This window comes from Camelus dromedarius, chromosome 28 (assembly GCF_036321535.1).
Source record: "Camelus dromedarius isolate mCamDro1 chromosome 28, mCamDro1.pat, whole genome shotgun sequence".
NCBI classification, from domain to species: Eukaryota; Metazoa; Chordata; class Mammalia; order Artiodactyla; family Camelidae; genus Camelus; species Camelus dromedarius.
Window position 1 is genome coordinate 7,471,290 of NC_087463.1, and position 15,613 is coordinate 7,486,902.

Here is a 15,613-nt window from a genome sequence, read left to right on the forward strand (position 1 = left end):
TGCGGAGGTGGCCCCCTTGGTGGGGTTTTGGCAAAACTCTGCCGCGTGGTGGGCAGCGGGGAGGAAGAAATGGAGCAGAGGCTCAGCCAGGCTTTCCCACCCCACCTTCTGACCACTACTGTGAGCGGATGGTCACCTGGATGGGCTGAGTGACCATGACATACCCCCAGATGTGTCCCTAATACCCCCCTGCAACCCCTACTCTCCAGTCTGCAAACATGAATCCTGCTTCTCAGCCTCCCTGCCTTTACTCGCGCTGAGAGAACACCCCACAATTTGCATCTCCAGCATCTCCAGGGGTCAAGGCCCCACTCAGATGACCCTTTCCCCATCTCTCAATTCAGATGTAGGGCCTCTCCAGCTTTCGGTTCTCCTGAACACTTGATTTTTCCTGTCATTGATTTTACGCTGCCTTGTCCTGTCACTAATTTTATGTGTGTCTTAGCTTCTCTGCTAGATTGGAAGCTGCTCCAGGGTAGACCATTGTTACAACACTTAGCACAGTCCAGGCACACAGTTGGTGAAGGTCGATGGCAGGACTCAGCAGGGCTGAAATTACAGTTGGGCAGGTTGTTCACTGTACAAGAGCACCCCATCAAAGGGGGTAGCAGGCTCAAAGATGGCCCCCTGGGATTCTTGCCTCCCAGTGGCAAGAATTCATACCCTTGTGTGGTCCCCTCCCATGTGAATAGGGCTGACCTGTGTAACCAATGGGATTTGTAAGTGACGATGTGTGACTTCTGAGGTGGGGTCATAAAAGACATGGCTGTGTCAACCTGGCTGTCTCTCGGGTCAGTCCCTTTAGGGGATGCCAGCTGCCACGTCAGGACAGTGGCAGCCCTATGGAGAGGTTCACGTGGCAAGAGGCTGAGCAGATCCATGTCGCCAGCTGTGTGAAGGAGCCACCAGGAAAGTGGGTCAGTCAGCCCCAGTTAAGCCTTTAAATGACAGCAGCTCCGCTGACATCCTGACTGCAACTTCATGAAAGACACTGAATTAGAACCACTTATCAAAGCTGCTTCTGAGTTCCTGACTCACAGAAACTGAGAGATAGTCAATTTTTACTCTTGTTTTAAGTTGCCAAATTTTGGAGTAATTTTTTATGCAGCAATGGATAACGAATCCAGGGGCACGATCTACTTCATAGACATTATAGATCTGTGATATCCGTCATGATGTATTCTGGCAGTTGAATGCTGCCTTCTAACAAGATCAGTGTATTACAACGCTCGTTTGATAAATGGAAGTAGATGTATTCAGGAAGTGACCTTTTTCTAATTCCCATGAAGCTACCACAACGTAGCGGGGTCCTGAGCCTCAGAGGAAATTCTCATTGGAAAAGACTGTGAATGAAATGCCTCTCCAACTACTAAGTAAAAAGCCCAAATCAGTAAAACTCCAGGAAGTTAGTTCTTTCAAATAAGTTTTCCTGCTTGCTAAGGGCTTATTCCTTTAAAGACAAAAATATTTGTAAATGTTTTCCAGGAAAAGTTCCAACAATTCCTTAAACATTCTCCCACCTGCTTAAATAGAGGAGCTGCAACCTGTTGGCAGGGTTGCAGTGGTCAGTGTCTCATCTGAGCCCACCGAGGGATGAGAGTCTCGCCCCTACACTAGATGTCCCACCCCCTGTGCTCTTGGAGCCTGGTCTGCTTGGGACTCAGAATCACGACCACAGCTGAGTGACTTTGGGAGCACCCCCCAACCCCAACCTCTCTGGGCTCTTTTCTCATCTTGTCATTGGATGGACACGAGAAATCTGATAACCAGCATCATGACCACCAGGATCTAGAAGCACAAAGTGGATCTGGCGATGAGGAGAGGGCAACAGGCCTGGGGGACTCTGGACTTGAAGGCTGGTCTGTCCAGCAATGACTTCTGTCCGTGGCATGGTTTGGAGACTTTGACCCATTCCTGGAGGAACAGATGTAACCGCGGAGCTGGGGGCTGTTTTTCCTGGCAGGAGGTAGTGGGGGAAGGGGAGACTGTGACTTGCCGTTTCATTGACTCTTTGGGAAGAAGTGCCCCGACTCTGCGTGTGCTCTGGGAGCTTCCCTGGTGACCCCAGGATTCCCATGCCGGGAGGCCCTGCAGCCAGAAATACTCCATGCCTGGCCCCCAGCTTCCTTCTCAGATCCTCTACCCCCCACCTTGCATCTCTCCCATCGCCCAAGCCAGGGCACTCTGTCTCCAAGAATAACACGCTCAGGAAAGAAAATTACACATACATGAAAAACAAAACCTCTCAACAGCTAAGAGAGGCTTGATGCAAAATACGAACCTCTGGTAGGAAGGAGATAGAAAAAGCACAGAGCCCAGAAATAAAGGGAAGACGGGCAGGGAACAGGAGTCCGAAATGGAGAAAGGAGGTTAAAGAGGAAGAATGTGGGGCAGTAAAACCTTTTCAGGTATCGTCCCCATTCTAGGGGACATTCCCGCCACAGCCTCCCTAGGCCTCTGCCCTCAGTGGAAGGTTCTAGAGCTCAGGTATATCCAAGTAACCTCATCTCTGGCTTTGGTTTATTCAACTGGAACATGAGACCATCACTGACCTCAGGTGGCCTACCTGCCTTCCTGTCTCTAGGGAGACGGGGTGCCCTCAGCCCACCAGCTAAAGATGGGGAGGGGTGCTTCTGTAAGAGGAACAGAGGAGAACTGGGGGTGGAAGGGGAGAGGGGGACTTCACCTTACAGAGATGCATTATAGAAACCTGGCTCCAAACTGGTTTTTTGAGTGTGACTTGAATGTCTTTTTTTATTTGTGTCCCATTCTAATAACGAAATCAAGCAAGCCAGGTTATAATAGTAATCAATACCAGCCACCATTTATCGATTGCCTGTAACATGCCGGTCATCGCACCTCTAGTCCTTCTTCAACCAACACAACCCTGAAAGATACATATTTTTATCATCATCTCCAATTTAGAGATAAAGAAAGAGTACGGACTGGGCAAATGACTTGCCCGACGCCACACAGTGTCTGAGCCAGGACGTGAACCCAGCTGCATTCGATGCCAAAGCTCAAGTTCACTTCCCTTTACCGTGCTGCCCCTTACAAAGTCCAACCTGTGGGTAGGGGGATTTGGACCCTCCCCTGCAAAGACTGTGTCTTACTTTAGCGATCTGATCAGAGCCGGGGCTGAGGGATGTGCACCAAGAACCTGAGACCCACACAAGCCAGGGGGGCTCAAGACTGAGTGGTATGGACAGGGAGTGAGAGGTATGGACAGGAAAGCAGCAGACCCCTGTGGCCTGGGGGATCAAGGCAGGCTTCCAAGAGGAGGGGCCTGGTCTAAGCTGCAAAGGATAGAGAAAATTTCGCTGGACAGAGAGGCAGGAAGGACCTGCCCCATATCATTTGAATGTAGAAAGGTTTCAATTTCCAGAATCCTGTCTGAAAATGTGTTTAGCCTGGATCCCAAGTGGGATCACACAAGAAGCTGTTCGCAGCCAGCGTGTGCCTGGAGTTGACTGACAGCCATCTGACAACAGGGCAAGGCTGAGTGGTGAGGGCCCTGCTCTCAGACCTCCTGGGTCCACATCCTGGCACCCACTGGTCACCTCTGGGACTTGGTATCATCACCTTCCTGAGCTCAGTTTCTTCATCTGCGCAATGGTGATAACTGTCTACCCCACCGAGTTGCTGGGCGGATCAAATGAGGGAAGGCACATAAAGTGCACCTGGTACAGAACAAGTGCTCAACTAGTGCTCGCAATTGCGAAGTCCAGGAGGGACACAGACCCCTAACAGGGGTCCTACCGAGGGAACCGCCCTCCGTATACTTTTGCAGAGATCTGTCTACGCTATTGAAGCAACTCTCCCAAAGACACTGCTGGGGCCACTGCGACATGTGTAGAGCATTGCAATCTTCCAAGGTCCTTTCATATCTTCTGTTTCATATACTCCTAACCCAATGAGGCAGCCAAGGCTGGTTTACACTTTATGCCCATTTTACAGATGAGGAAAATGAGGCACAGAGAGGAGTCTATGGCGCAGATGCAGAGAGGAGTCAAGGTCACAAGGCACATTAATGTCAGAGCCAGAACTAGAACTACGGTGTTCTGATGCCCAAGCCAGTGCCCCCAGCTAGGTGTGGGGCGGCCTGGCTAGTAGGTGCCCTCTGTTCTAGGATTGGTTTTACTATAGATATGAAGTGCAGGGATAGGCAAATTATGCATATAGTCCTGCTGTCCTCAGTTTGCTTATCTAGGAAATGGGGAAGTAATTGCAAGGATGTCATCTGCTCCAGGCAGGGTTTGTTTCTTATCTGTCTGTATCATTCCTGGGACGCCATCAAGCAGGAACACGGAAGACGCTGAGTGATTGAGATCGGTTCATATACGGTGGGGATAGCCTTTATGTCACAAAAGGCAGTGGGTGGCCCCAACACTCTGCCTTGGGGACACCTGACATTTGAACAAAGCCCTATCATTTGTGAAGTATTTATGTTTATTCATTTCATCCTTACTATGATCCCCATTTGACAAGCATCAGAGAGACTAAGTAATTTGCTCCAAGTCACACAGGTAGAAAACAGAGGGGCAGGGACTTGATTTCCGTTCCAGTCCCATCTCTTGCCCATCCTCCACGGTGGCTTTGGTGATGTGACTCTCAGGACAATTCTGTTGCTATGATCCACAAGCCCAGCGCCTCCCTGAATTGTGCTCAGATCAGCATATCTGGGGCCCAGGATGATGCTTCCATCTGCCAAATCCCCAGGGCAGGCTGGCCCCAGCTGGCAGGCTCCCACTGCCCTGGGAGCGGCCCCACCCCCTCTCCAGCCTCCGGCTCCTCCCCTGCCTGGGCCTGGAGCTTCAGAGCCGACTGGCAGAATTAGTGCCTGCCACGAGAGAGTGGGTGGGATAGCACAGGGGCACAGAAGGGATGTGGGTTTTTTCCCCCAGATTTGGGAATAAGGCTGGGTAGAAGCTACCTGCCTCCTTCAAGCAAGTTCTTAGTCTCTGGCACAGCAACCTACAAGGGGCTGGTGGGCTAGGGCAGGAGAGAGGGCAGGGAAGCCTGGCTCAGGCAGCTGGCCAGCCCCATTAGATCTCGGCTGGGCGCGCCCTACCCTGCCCTTGGCAGTTCCCCTAAGCAGGGCAGCCACACCCCTTGGCCCCGGAATGCCCCAGAGGCTGGGGCCAGACATGTGGGCTGGAAGGTTGGGCGGGGCCTCCTCAGCTTCCAGCCTGCGCCCTGCCCGCAGGAGCACCCCAGGCACAGTGCTCACAGCTGGGTGAAGCCAGCCCCACCTGCTCTGCCACCCTGCCAGGACATGCCTGGAGCCCACGGTCCCCAGCTCAGCTTCGGGCCCCAGGCTTGGAGCTGGTTGGTTTCTGTGGAATGAGCTCTGGGCCTCCCTTCTCTGCCAAAGGTGACGGCCGTGCCAGATGTTCCCTTACAGCTGGAATGCAGGCCTTCTCTGCCTCACATGGCCATGCTCCCCCATTCTCTTCCCCCCCAGTGCCTGCCCCCCAACCCCACCCATAGGACCAGACATGAGAGGGAAGAGGCCAGGCCTGGCAGCCACTCCTGGGCTCTCTTCGTGCACAGACAGGTATTCCTGGTGTCCCCACACCTGGGGGCCTGAGCTGCTTCTTCTGTGACCAGGCGTTCCAGTCCCTGCCTCACTGTCCTCTGAAGCCCCTGGCTTAACTCTGCTGCGAGTCTGCTGAGCACATCCACTTTTCTCTATACATCTTCCTCGGATCCTGGGGACAGAGGGAATTATCTGGCTCATTTCACTGGTGAGAAACCTACGCTCATGCTGGTGAACTGACTCCCACATGGCCACAGTACTAGATAAGTGACCGAGACTCCAAACCTCCTGACTTGTCACCCAGACTCTGTCCACTGTTTCATGCTGTATCCATCCTTTGTCACCCCGAACCTCACCATCATCACCACCTCCACACCCTACATGGGTTTGGTTTTATCAGAACAAGATCTAGAACCCCCACCCCCCAGCCCTGCTGCCCTAAACTCCATCACAACCATGGGAGTTTGGGGGCGGGGCAAAAGACAGGGTGGGCTCCTCTCCCTCTACATTCTTACAGGGAGGAAACTCACAGACTTGGGGGTACCTCAAAGGGCGGTCTGAGTGATGGGCAAGGAAGGGCGAGGGGCAGGTCTGCACCTGGGCTTTGGTGCTGAGGGTGGAGCAGGGGCGTCTGAGTGTCAGAGCTGTTTAATCTCCCCCTAGAGGAACCTGTTCTTCACAGCATCTGGGTGAACCCAAAGTGGGTTTTCCCGGGCCCCTGCCCCCATCCCCTCATCCAAGGGGTAGCTTGGAGCCTTTGACTTCTCAAAGCACTTCCACCTCTGTGGTGGCAGGCTAGGCCAGCATTATACCCATTTTACAGATGAAGAAACAAAGTGAAGTGAGGTTAAGGTCACGAAGTCCAGCAATGATGCTGGGGAGTTCACACATCCCCCAAGGCCATTAATCTGGGGGCCCGTGCCGTGGGGTAACCTTGTAGGAAAGACAGGAAGGGTGGGTTGTCTAAGGGGCTGCATGACCTGGAGCGGGGCTGCGGGGCTGAGGCCGGCAGAGCGCAGCGGTGGGGAGGGTCCCACTGCTGGAGTGCTGGCTGGGCTGGCGGCGGGAGTCTGGGCCAGACAAATAAGCGGTGCCCCTTCCAACTGCTGTTCTTTAATTATTTATTCATCCTTTATTTATTAGCGGGCGAGGTGGGGGGAAGGGGAAAGACTTGGTCTCTTTTAAGAAAAATCGCACACCTCTTTACGTTCCAAACAAAGGATTTACTGTTGTGTTTATTACAGGCGATTTTCCAAGCCAGAAAGCTCCTTGGGAGGCTTATTAAACCTTATTAAACCACTGAAAATTTAGATAATAAAATAAATCACTTGTTTCTCATAAACAGCACTGCGCCCTGGGTTACTGAGTTTCAGAAGCCTGGCTGCCCCGGCTGCCTTTTCAGGAGGGGTCCGGGCTGGTGGGCCCGCGGGCTCTGCTCCCCACAGCCATGGCCACGGCCACAGGCTCACTGCGGGGTGGGGGGTGGGCAGGCGGGGGCCACACAGAAGCCGCCTGGGAGCCCTACTCTTTTTGGCATCTCTGCCCAAAGGGGCCGCCTCCTGCAGAGGAGCGGGAATGGTTTCCATTCTGAGAGTTACTTAAGGAGTTGTGTTTGGAGTGGGTTAAGAGGCACCACTAACTTCAACCCGTCCTGGGGATATATTTCAGCGTCTCTTCTAGAAGTCACCAAGGCGGCGGCCACACAGCCTGCCAGCCTCCACGCGGTCATCGCGGCCCCGCCAGGGGGCCTCATGGTGGGAGAAGGGAAAGCGGGGCCAGGTGGGAGGGTCAGAGCTGGAGCAGGGAAAAGCCGAGTCCTGTCTGGGGAAAGGACGTGAAGAATAAGGGCTGAGAAATGCCCAGGTGTGCAGTCGGCAGAGAGGGGCTAAAACCCTTTTGGGGAGGAAGTACTTACACTTAATCTCTGCTCTGCAACTGAGTCACAGGTGACCTTCCACTGGCCAAGTTCCCTCTCTCAGCTTCAGTGTCTTCCATGATGCAAGACTAGGAGGCTGCCCACACGCTCGATGGTTCTATGGTGTCCTCCAGTGAACCCACTTAAATAGTTTGGTTCTAGGGTGGATCCTCGGATTCTGAGGTCATGAATAGCTCAAGCTCTGCTGTCTTGGGACTGCTGTGCCCGACTGTGGGTTTCCCGATTCTATCCCCATGCCCCCACCCCAGGCGTCTCAGGGACGCTGCCCAGTTACATGGGAAATGTGTGAACACACGTTAGGTTTTCAGAGGTCAAGTGTTCTACAGATCACGGTGGGATTAGCATTTGACCACACTGGGCAGAGTGATGGAGACTCAACAGCTTGGTAAAAGATGCCTGATACGTTCCCTCACCCTGGTCAGGGGTGGGAGGAGGGCAGGCTGACTCTGGGTTTATCTTCTGAGCTCTCAGTCAGTGGCCAAGGACCGGCCTGGAGCTGGAAAGCGGCTGGGCAGGGTCTGGAATTTGCTTCTCCAGAATGTGCCCTAATTCATTACAAATAACCCCAGAGGCCTTGTGTGGGGAGTGTGGAGGGACAGGCACCCAGCTTGACCGAGGTACAGTATCTGGGAGGTAGAGGGTTACTTCTGAGATTCCTCCCACTGATATTGATGGAAGGAAACTAGTGACTGAGATGTATTGAGTGCTCCGTGTTTCGGAGCAAGTCGCTGTCCTAAATATTTTACATATATTCTCTCTTTTAATCCGCTCCAAAACCCATTTTTCAAATAGAGAAACTGAGGCAGAGGTGGGACTTGAACCCAAGCCATTCGTTGGCCTCCAGGTTTCCTAAGCAGTCGGCGAGGCTGCCTCTTTGCCAGCTCCTGTAGCGTTTACCCATCTGGGGCTGGAGAAGTAGGGATGAACGGGATGGAATTTCTGGCCTTAGAAGTCACAGAGGAGTGGGAGCTACAGACAGCAGTGCAAAGGGCGAGCCCAGAGGTGTGGACAGGGCCCTGTGGGGGCAGGGCCGAGGGGCAGGGACCCGCCGGCTCAGGGAGGGGACTCCACTGAGGAAGTGATGGCTTGGAGAGGAGGCCTCAGATGCACTAGGTCTGTGTAAGAGGCGATGGGAAGGAAGCTTCTGGACTGGAGAGGAATCTGCCTGGGGCTGCATTTCAGGAGATGTCAGCAACAGGCAGTCCTGGGAGGGCAGGGAAGGGCGGCTAGAAGCCAGCTAGGATAGTGTATCTCTGAGCCACCCAGCTGCTCCCTATTACTCACAGCCACACCCCTGCCCCTCTCCCCACCGCGGACCCTGGGTGGGTCGGGGGTGGGTAGAAGCTCCGGAGGGAGGGAGGAAGGAGGGCAGAGTCGCCCAGGCCTCATCCAGGTGTAGGAGGCCCTAGTTAAGCCTTGGCTCTTGAAAAACAAGTCTGCCTCCCTGCCGCTCGCTGTCCACTTTGATTTGGAGACAAGGCCCGGATCAGCGGTCCAGCCAGATGGCCTCAAGGATCCCAGCCCTGCCTGTGTTTTCCAAAGGAAGTGAAACCTCAGATTTGCCTCAGAACTTACACTTTTCTTCTAAGCACTCACCATCCGCCACGAGAACCGCCTGGCATTTGGCTGGAAGGACCAACTGGAAGCTTGCAATTTTCAGGCTTAATTGCACAGTTACGTATAATATTATTATATAGAACTTTTATTGCACTGAGAAAGTCCAAGCATTTCCTTTTCTTATTTATACTTGTGCCCAGTTCCTCCTTGGCTATAATTTCCCCACTTGCCTGCTGCAGAAGCTGACAGCTGTTTGGTTCCAGGAGCCCTCTCCAAAGAAAGGGCAATTAGGATGTGAGTGGAAACTCATTTTTCACAAATGGTTTACTCGTGAAATATCCGTCAATTCACAGATGTTACTGATCACACACCACATCCTGACCGGGGTCCATGCTCTTTGGGGCTCTAAACAAGACCCTGCCTCTGCTTTTGAGGGGCTGCTGGCTTTTCTGAGCAGATAAGACTAACTCACAGCAAACTATTAGAGAGAAACAGGAACCAGGAAGGAATCTGGTATGGGCTGCGTCTTACAACGCAGGATGCAGGAGCCAGTAAGTTGTTGTGGGAGCCAGTAAGTCGTAGATGAGTGTCTGGGCTACACAGCTGTCTGTGCAGGACTCCAGCGCCAGGCTGCAGTGATGGAGAGACCGTGTGAGGGGGTGCAGCAAGCACCCCCTTTATGTTTGGTTTCCCCAGGGCACATCTCAGGGGACAGGAGCCTTCCTTCCTTCTGCCACATTTGTCCCCAGCCTCAGCAGCCAGAACCAAGGACTGGACTGTTTCAAAGCCTCTAGGGAGGGGGCTTCACCTGTCAGCACCTTACAACGTAACTCCCCCACCCTATTCCCCACCTGCCCCCGTTCCGCCCCAACCACCACCACTCATCATCCATTCGCGGAAAGTTTTGGTCTCCAGACTATCATAAACTACAGTGAAAATATTCTCAAGGCTCGAGAATCCTAGTCTCTAGGATGAGAGAACCCCCCCACCCCAATCTCCCACTCCCCACCCCCCAGTCCTCAGCCCCCAGCCCAAAGAAGCCTGGCTGATATACTGATGACCCAGAATGGGCTCAGCGATTTCTGGCACCCAGGAAGTCTCAAGATCAAAAATGTCGAAGAAATACAAGGTTAAAGAGTTACAATAGAGTTAGTGGAAAAACATTATTTGCAGAGGATATGATTGGATACTTTCCTATACAAACAATGGACAAGTTCAAAAATATATTAGAGGATCCCATTTAATTGGCAATGACAATAGATACAGTATCGAGGAATAAGCACATAAACAATGTGCAAGATTCATACAAAGACCGTTTTCAAACATGACGGAAGCACTCTTTAGAAAGACTTAAACGGAAAGACATGCTACTGTTGGATAGGGAGCCACGATATTGTAAACATGTCAGTTCCCCGCAAATGGTTCAGTGAATGCAATATGGTCCCAATAAAAATATCAACCAGAATTTCTACTGAAATTAGATAAACGGACTCTAAAGTTCATATAGGAAAAATGAGCATTTAAGAATAGCCAAGAGATTTTTGAAACAGATGATGAATGGGAGTAAGGGGACTAAACTTGCTAGATATGAAAACACATTATAAAGCCATGAAAATAAAATATTTGGTACTGGATCATGAACAGAGAGACAGATCAATAAAATGTCATGGGCAGTCATAAACAGACTCACATCAATTCATATACATATGAATTTAGCAAATTACAAAGGTGGGATTTCAATTTTTATCTTAAGATGAATTTTTTCAATAAATGGGATTGGGACAACTGGCCAATCATGTAGGAAACAAAACAAAACAAAACAAACTTTGGATCCCTTCCCCACCCCTTACCACAAAGTAAATGACAGATATAGCAAAGATTTAAAGTTAAAAAATCATAAAAAATTGGAGAATTGTTTCATAATCTCAAAGGGTCATGCTCTTCTACGTAAGACCCAAATAAGCTGGGGAAAATATTTGCAAAATATGATAAACAGCTAATTTCCTTTAGAGAGAGAGCTGATATGAAATCAGGAAAAGACCTGTAGCTTGCTAGAAAATTGCCAAAACTGTTCTAGCTTACAAAAAACATGGACAAGATCACAGAAAAAAAATACAACCAGGTTTTAAATGTGAAAAATGCTCAGCATCACTCAGCATTAGAGACATAAAGATGACCTAGAAATAGATTTAAATTCTGATGATCTAGTAATTTCCCTTATATTTACTTTACAGTTTCTTTATCACATGTACTCAACTTATATACAAAGATCATCTCTGATGCATTGTTTCTGTAGCCAAAGATTCTTAAGCAAAAATCAATGGAGGGCTGGCTGGATACATCACGGAGTACTATGCAACCATGAAAAAGAACAGGGTGTATTGTACGTGGATATATGGAGATTAGCTCTAAGACTTAACTACAAAGAGTGCTGCATTGTGCATGGTTTGTTACCATGTTTGGAAAGAAAAAGATGACCATGTGCACCTATTTATTTCTTGGTAGATGCCCGGACTATCTTTGGGAAGATACACTAAAAACTGGGTACTAGTTCTTTCTGAGATAGTGTGAGAGAGCTGCTAGTGAGGGGTAGAAGGTAGATTTATATTTGAATATATATTCTGTAGTGATATTTGAATTTTAATGTCATTACTATGAAAAATGTTGAATGATTCGAATTCTCATCATTCGTTCACGAAGCTCCCAAAATCTTCTTTGGGATTGTTTGTGGTGTGTGATCACTACTGATTTGTTCTGGGGCCTTCCAGCTACTCTATCTCAGTTGATCTGTCTGTCAAATGGAGTTAATGACACTGGGCTGTCTCTCTCCTAGGCGGTTGTGAGGATCAGATGAGGACTGGATGAGAACAGGCTCTGGCTGCCGTCGAGTCCTGTAGGATATGACCGTGGGATATTAGGGGTGGCCCATGTCCTCATCAGAACCTGCCTACGATATAGCCATGTTCCTGTGGCTAGAAGAGCAGGCTACGCATGGAGCTGGATTCCCCTATAATGGAAAAGCACATGATTCCAGCCCCAGGAGGTCATTTGTTAGTCTAACATTTATCACCCAGCAACTGAGAACACAGGGAAGAAAAGGAGCTGGGAGGTTGTTTCGACCCCATCTGAACTTCGAAAATCCTGGGAGGGTCTGGTTGCAAATGATAATCTTCAGGATGATCAAAACCTTTCTGCTTTCCAGTCAGCACCTATCACACATGTATGGACTCATTCATTATGTGCATTTTACAGGTGTGTTTACTGAGCTCCAAAGGATTGAAGTGATTCATTCAAGGCACCCAGATGGTAAGAGGCTGAGCCTCCTGACCTGGATTTCCCAGTGCTCTCTGGCCTGGAATCTCTCTTTAAAGCTGGTCTGTGCACTGCCCTCTAAACACCATGTTCATTGTAGCCTCTGTGCCTTTTGCGTCAACCTGCCACACCTCCCAGCCCACCTCTCTTGTCATCCCAGTCTCTTCAAGACCGACCTTGAGTCTCATGTCTTCCCTGACACCCACTCCCTCTACCCCAAGGTGACTTTTCACCTTGTGTCAGCCAGGTTCCAGGGTGACCCCTCAATGATCCTCACTTCCCGGTATTCACATCGTGTGAATTCCCTCCCACGTTATATCAATCCGGTCTGTGTGACCAGAGCATGCAGGGAAGTGATGATGTGAGACTTCCAAAGCTAGGTTACAAGACACATTGCCACTTCTGCCTTGCTTTTTCTGGGAATTCTTCTGTGAGGGAAACCTGTCGTCTTGTTGGGAGATACAGAAGCAGCCTATGGAGAGGTCCAAATAGAGAGGAACTGAGGCCTCACCAACAACCAGCACCAAATTGCTGACTACTGAGCGAGCCATCTTGGAAGCAGTTCCTTCAGTCCTGATCAAGCCCAGTCAACATCTTGACTGCAACCTCATGGGAAACCCTGAGCCAGAATTCCTCAGCTAAGCTTCTCCTGAATCTCTGACTATAAAAATCACAAGGATAATAAATGTTTAGTGTTATTTTAAGCTGCTAATGTTTGGGGGCATTTTTGTTATACAGTAATAGCTGACTCATGCACATTCTTCTCAACCCCTTCAGGGGTTAGGATCTTATCCCTTGGTCTTTACCCATTTACTGTCTTTCCTAGCTTTTCACATCTGTAAGCCTGTTTCCCCAACAAAACAAACATGTGTGGCTTATAATTCCTCTATATCTCCCATCCTACCCAGTGGAGGGGGGGGCTGGGAACAGAGGGTGAAATCCACAATCATTTTCTGGCTTACTTTTGTGAAGAGAAGGTGAGTGAGTAACTGAAAGGCTACAGCGCACACATGCGCGCTGTTTCCTGCTCGACTGGTACCCTTACATGTATGCAAACAATGTGCACAGGATGCCCGCAAACCCACCACCTAAGACCTACAGCTCGCCCTCACACCAGAGCATCTGTGTGTGAGCATTCTCGAGTGTTCCATGGTGAGTCACAGTCATGATTCACCCCCAGGGGTCTCCCAGAGGGACGGAGGGGGAAGAGGGCCATTGCTTCTTACTAATGACACTGAATGCTGGCTCCACACCCTTTCCAAAAATACTTCTTTCAAAGCTGGAGTGACAGCCCCCTCTTTCTGAGGCTCAATTCTAAATAGATGGTATGCTTAAGCCCAAAGAACAATTTAGGAGTTTAAGAATCATAAAGAGCAATATTGCCAGGGGAGCTGCTGCTGCTGCTTTTAAAACAGTGCCCAACCCCAGCCTCTGCCCCCCCATCACCCCCCACCAGCCTCTCCCCGGAGACACATCTCCAAACCCGCCCAGGCTATTTTCCCTGAAGGCAGCCAGGCGGGAGGACCCGACCCTTCCTCTGCTCCCTCCCTCTTCCCATCTCTTTCCTAGGCCAGCAGGCTGATTTTTCAAGACTAGTCCAAAAAAGTTGAAGGGAGGAGGGGAGCCCTTTTGTAAAACGGTGTGTAAACAGCGGCAGCCCCAGTAGGTTTTCGGCCGGGTGGGTGGAGGTGACCGAAGATACAATTATAATGGAGCCCATCCTCTCCCACAAGACCCGTTTTAACTAGCGTGTAATAAAGCCCCAGCCCATCCACCCGCTGATTTGGGTCGGATGAGATGAATTTTTAGCTTTTCTGGAGAGTTTGTGCCAGCGGGGGTGGGGGTGGGGGTGGCAGGAACAAACAAATAGGCTACAGTTCCCTGGAAGAAGGAAGAGTCGGGAGCCTACTGAGCCGGGACCAGGGAGTCCACCCTCCGCCCTCTGCCACTGTTAGCGGTCCAGGTCCAAACCTTGGCTGAGATCACGGTCTCCCTCTCTCTCGCCCCCCTGCTCCCAGCATTATCCTGCTGTCCCTGCACCATCTTTTTGCCTGTACCCTCCTCCTCTCCATTCCTGCTGCCGCTTGTTCAGAAGTGAATCTCACCACTGGCTCCCAGAGCGTACACATCTGGGGCTCTGCCACATGGCCCCTGCCTTCCCTGGTAGCCTGCTTTCAACAACCGGAGGGTGTTACTAGTGTACCCAGCTCCCACCACCTCCGTCTTGCTTTTCTGGCCCCTCTGCTGAAGCTTGGCTGCCGACCAACTTCCTCACCTTTAGTGGGCTCACTCTGGCTCATCCTTTAAGACTTGACCCAGGCATCACCTCCTCCAGGAAGCTTTCCTGAATTAAGTGCTTGGCCCTCCATGTTCTCTCCCTTCCCTCTCTCCTAGCCCTTACCACATAGAGATGTGACTGGAAAATGGGTGTATGTGATCCACCTGAGGGAGAGGAAAGAGAAGTAACTCTGGGAGGTGAGGGAGGGGGTCAGGATAGGGTAGACAGACCACAGTGGGTGCTGCAGGATGAGCCCTGGGGAGTCAGGGATCCCCATAACCCACGGGGTGGGAGGGGCTGCCAGCACTGGAGGAAATGTGCCCCGGTCCAATCCCAGGTGCTTGAAAGATGGTGACCACACAGCCATGGAGCTCTGGGGCTGGGGTGGGATTGGATAGAGGTAGAGACAGGAGTGTGACCCTGCTCTGACCTCTACAGGCTGAGGGATTTTCCACGCAGGAAGGCAGGACCCCTTGGAAAAGGCCACAGGTTGAGTAACAAAGCTTCAGTTAGTAACATTGTAAAAGGAACAACATGTGCCTGATGCAAAGCCATCAGAAAGAAGGGTAGTGAGGACAGCTTCCTCAAACAGATAGTAGTAGGATTAGACAGAAGTTGGATTATTTCTACCCTCCAGGAAAGTGTCATTTCTTTCTTTTTTCCTTTGCCCCAACATTCACCATGGTCAGCAACTGAGGGCTGCCATCTGTGCCTTCCCATCTTGGAGCTCCCGGCCTCCTCCTTTCCTTTGTCAGGGATCTCTCGCCTTCTCCAATAGTCTGAGCCTCCAACAGCCTCTCTCCAATAGTCCTAAACACTCATGAAGCCACTCAGGCTGGTGGAGAGGAGGGTGGGGGCTAGGGAGGGGGTCTTCAGACCCATAAGCACCCGCAACTCCATTAGTATGCTGAGCGAACAATTTCACACACATACACGAATGGCTAGTTTTCAAATGTGAGCAGATGGGATTGTGACAGATTCAACACAAAGG

At 50.8% G+C, this 15,613-nt stretch overlaps 1 protein-coding gene across 2 annotated transcripts in view; it reads right to left on the bottom strand.

Moving 5' to 3' along the window:
* ZBTB7C (zinc finger and BTB domain containing 7C) overlaps window positions 1-15,613 on the bottom strand; it is a 314,130-nt gene that overhangs the window by 19,142 nt on the left and 279,375 nt on the right. The window lies entirely within an intron of this gene.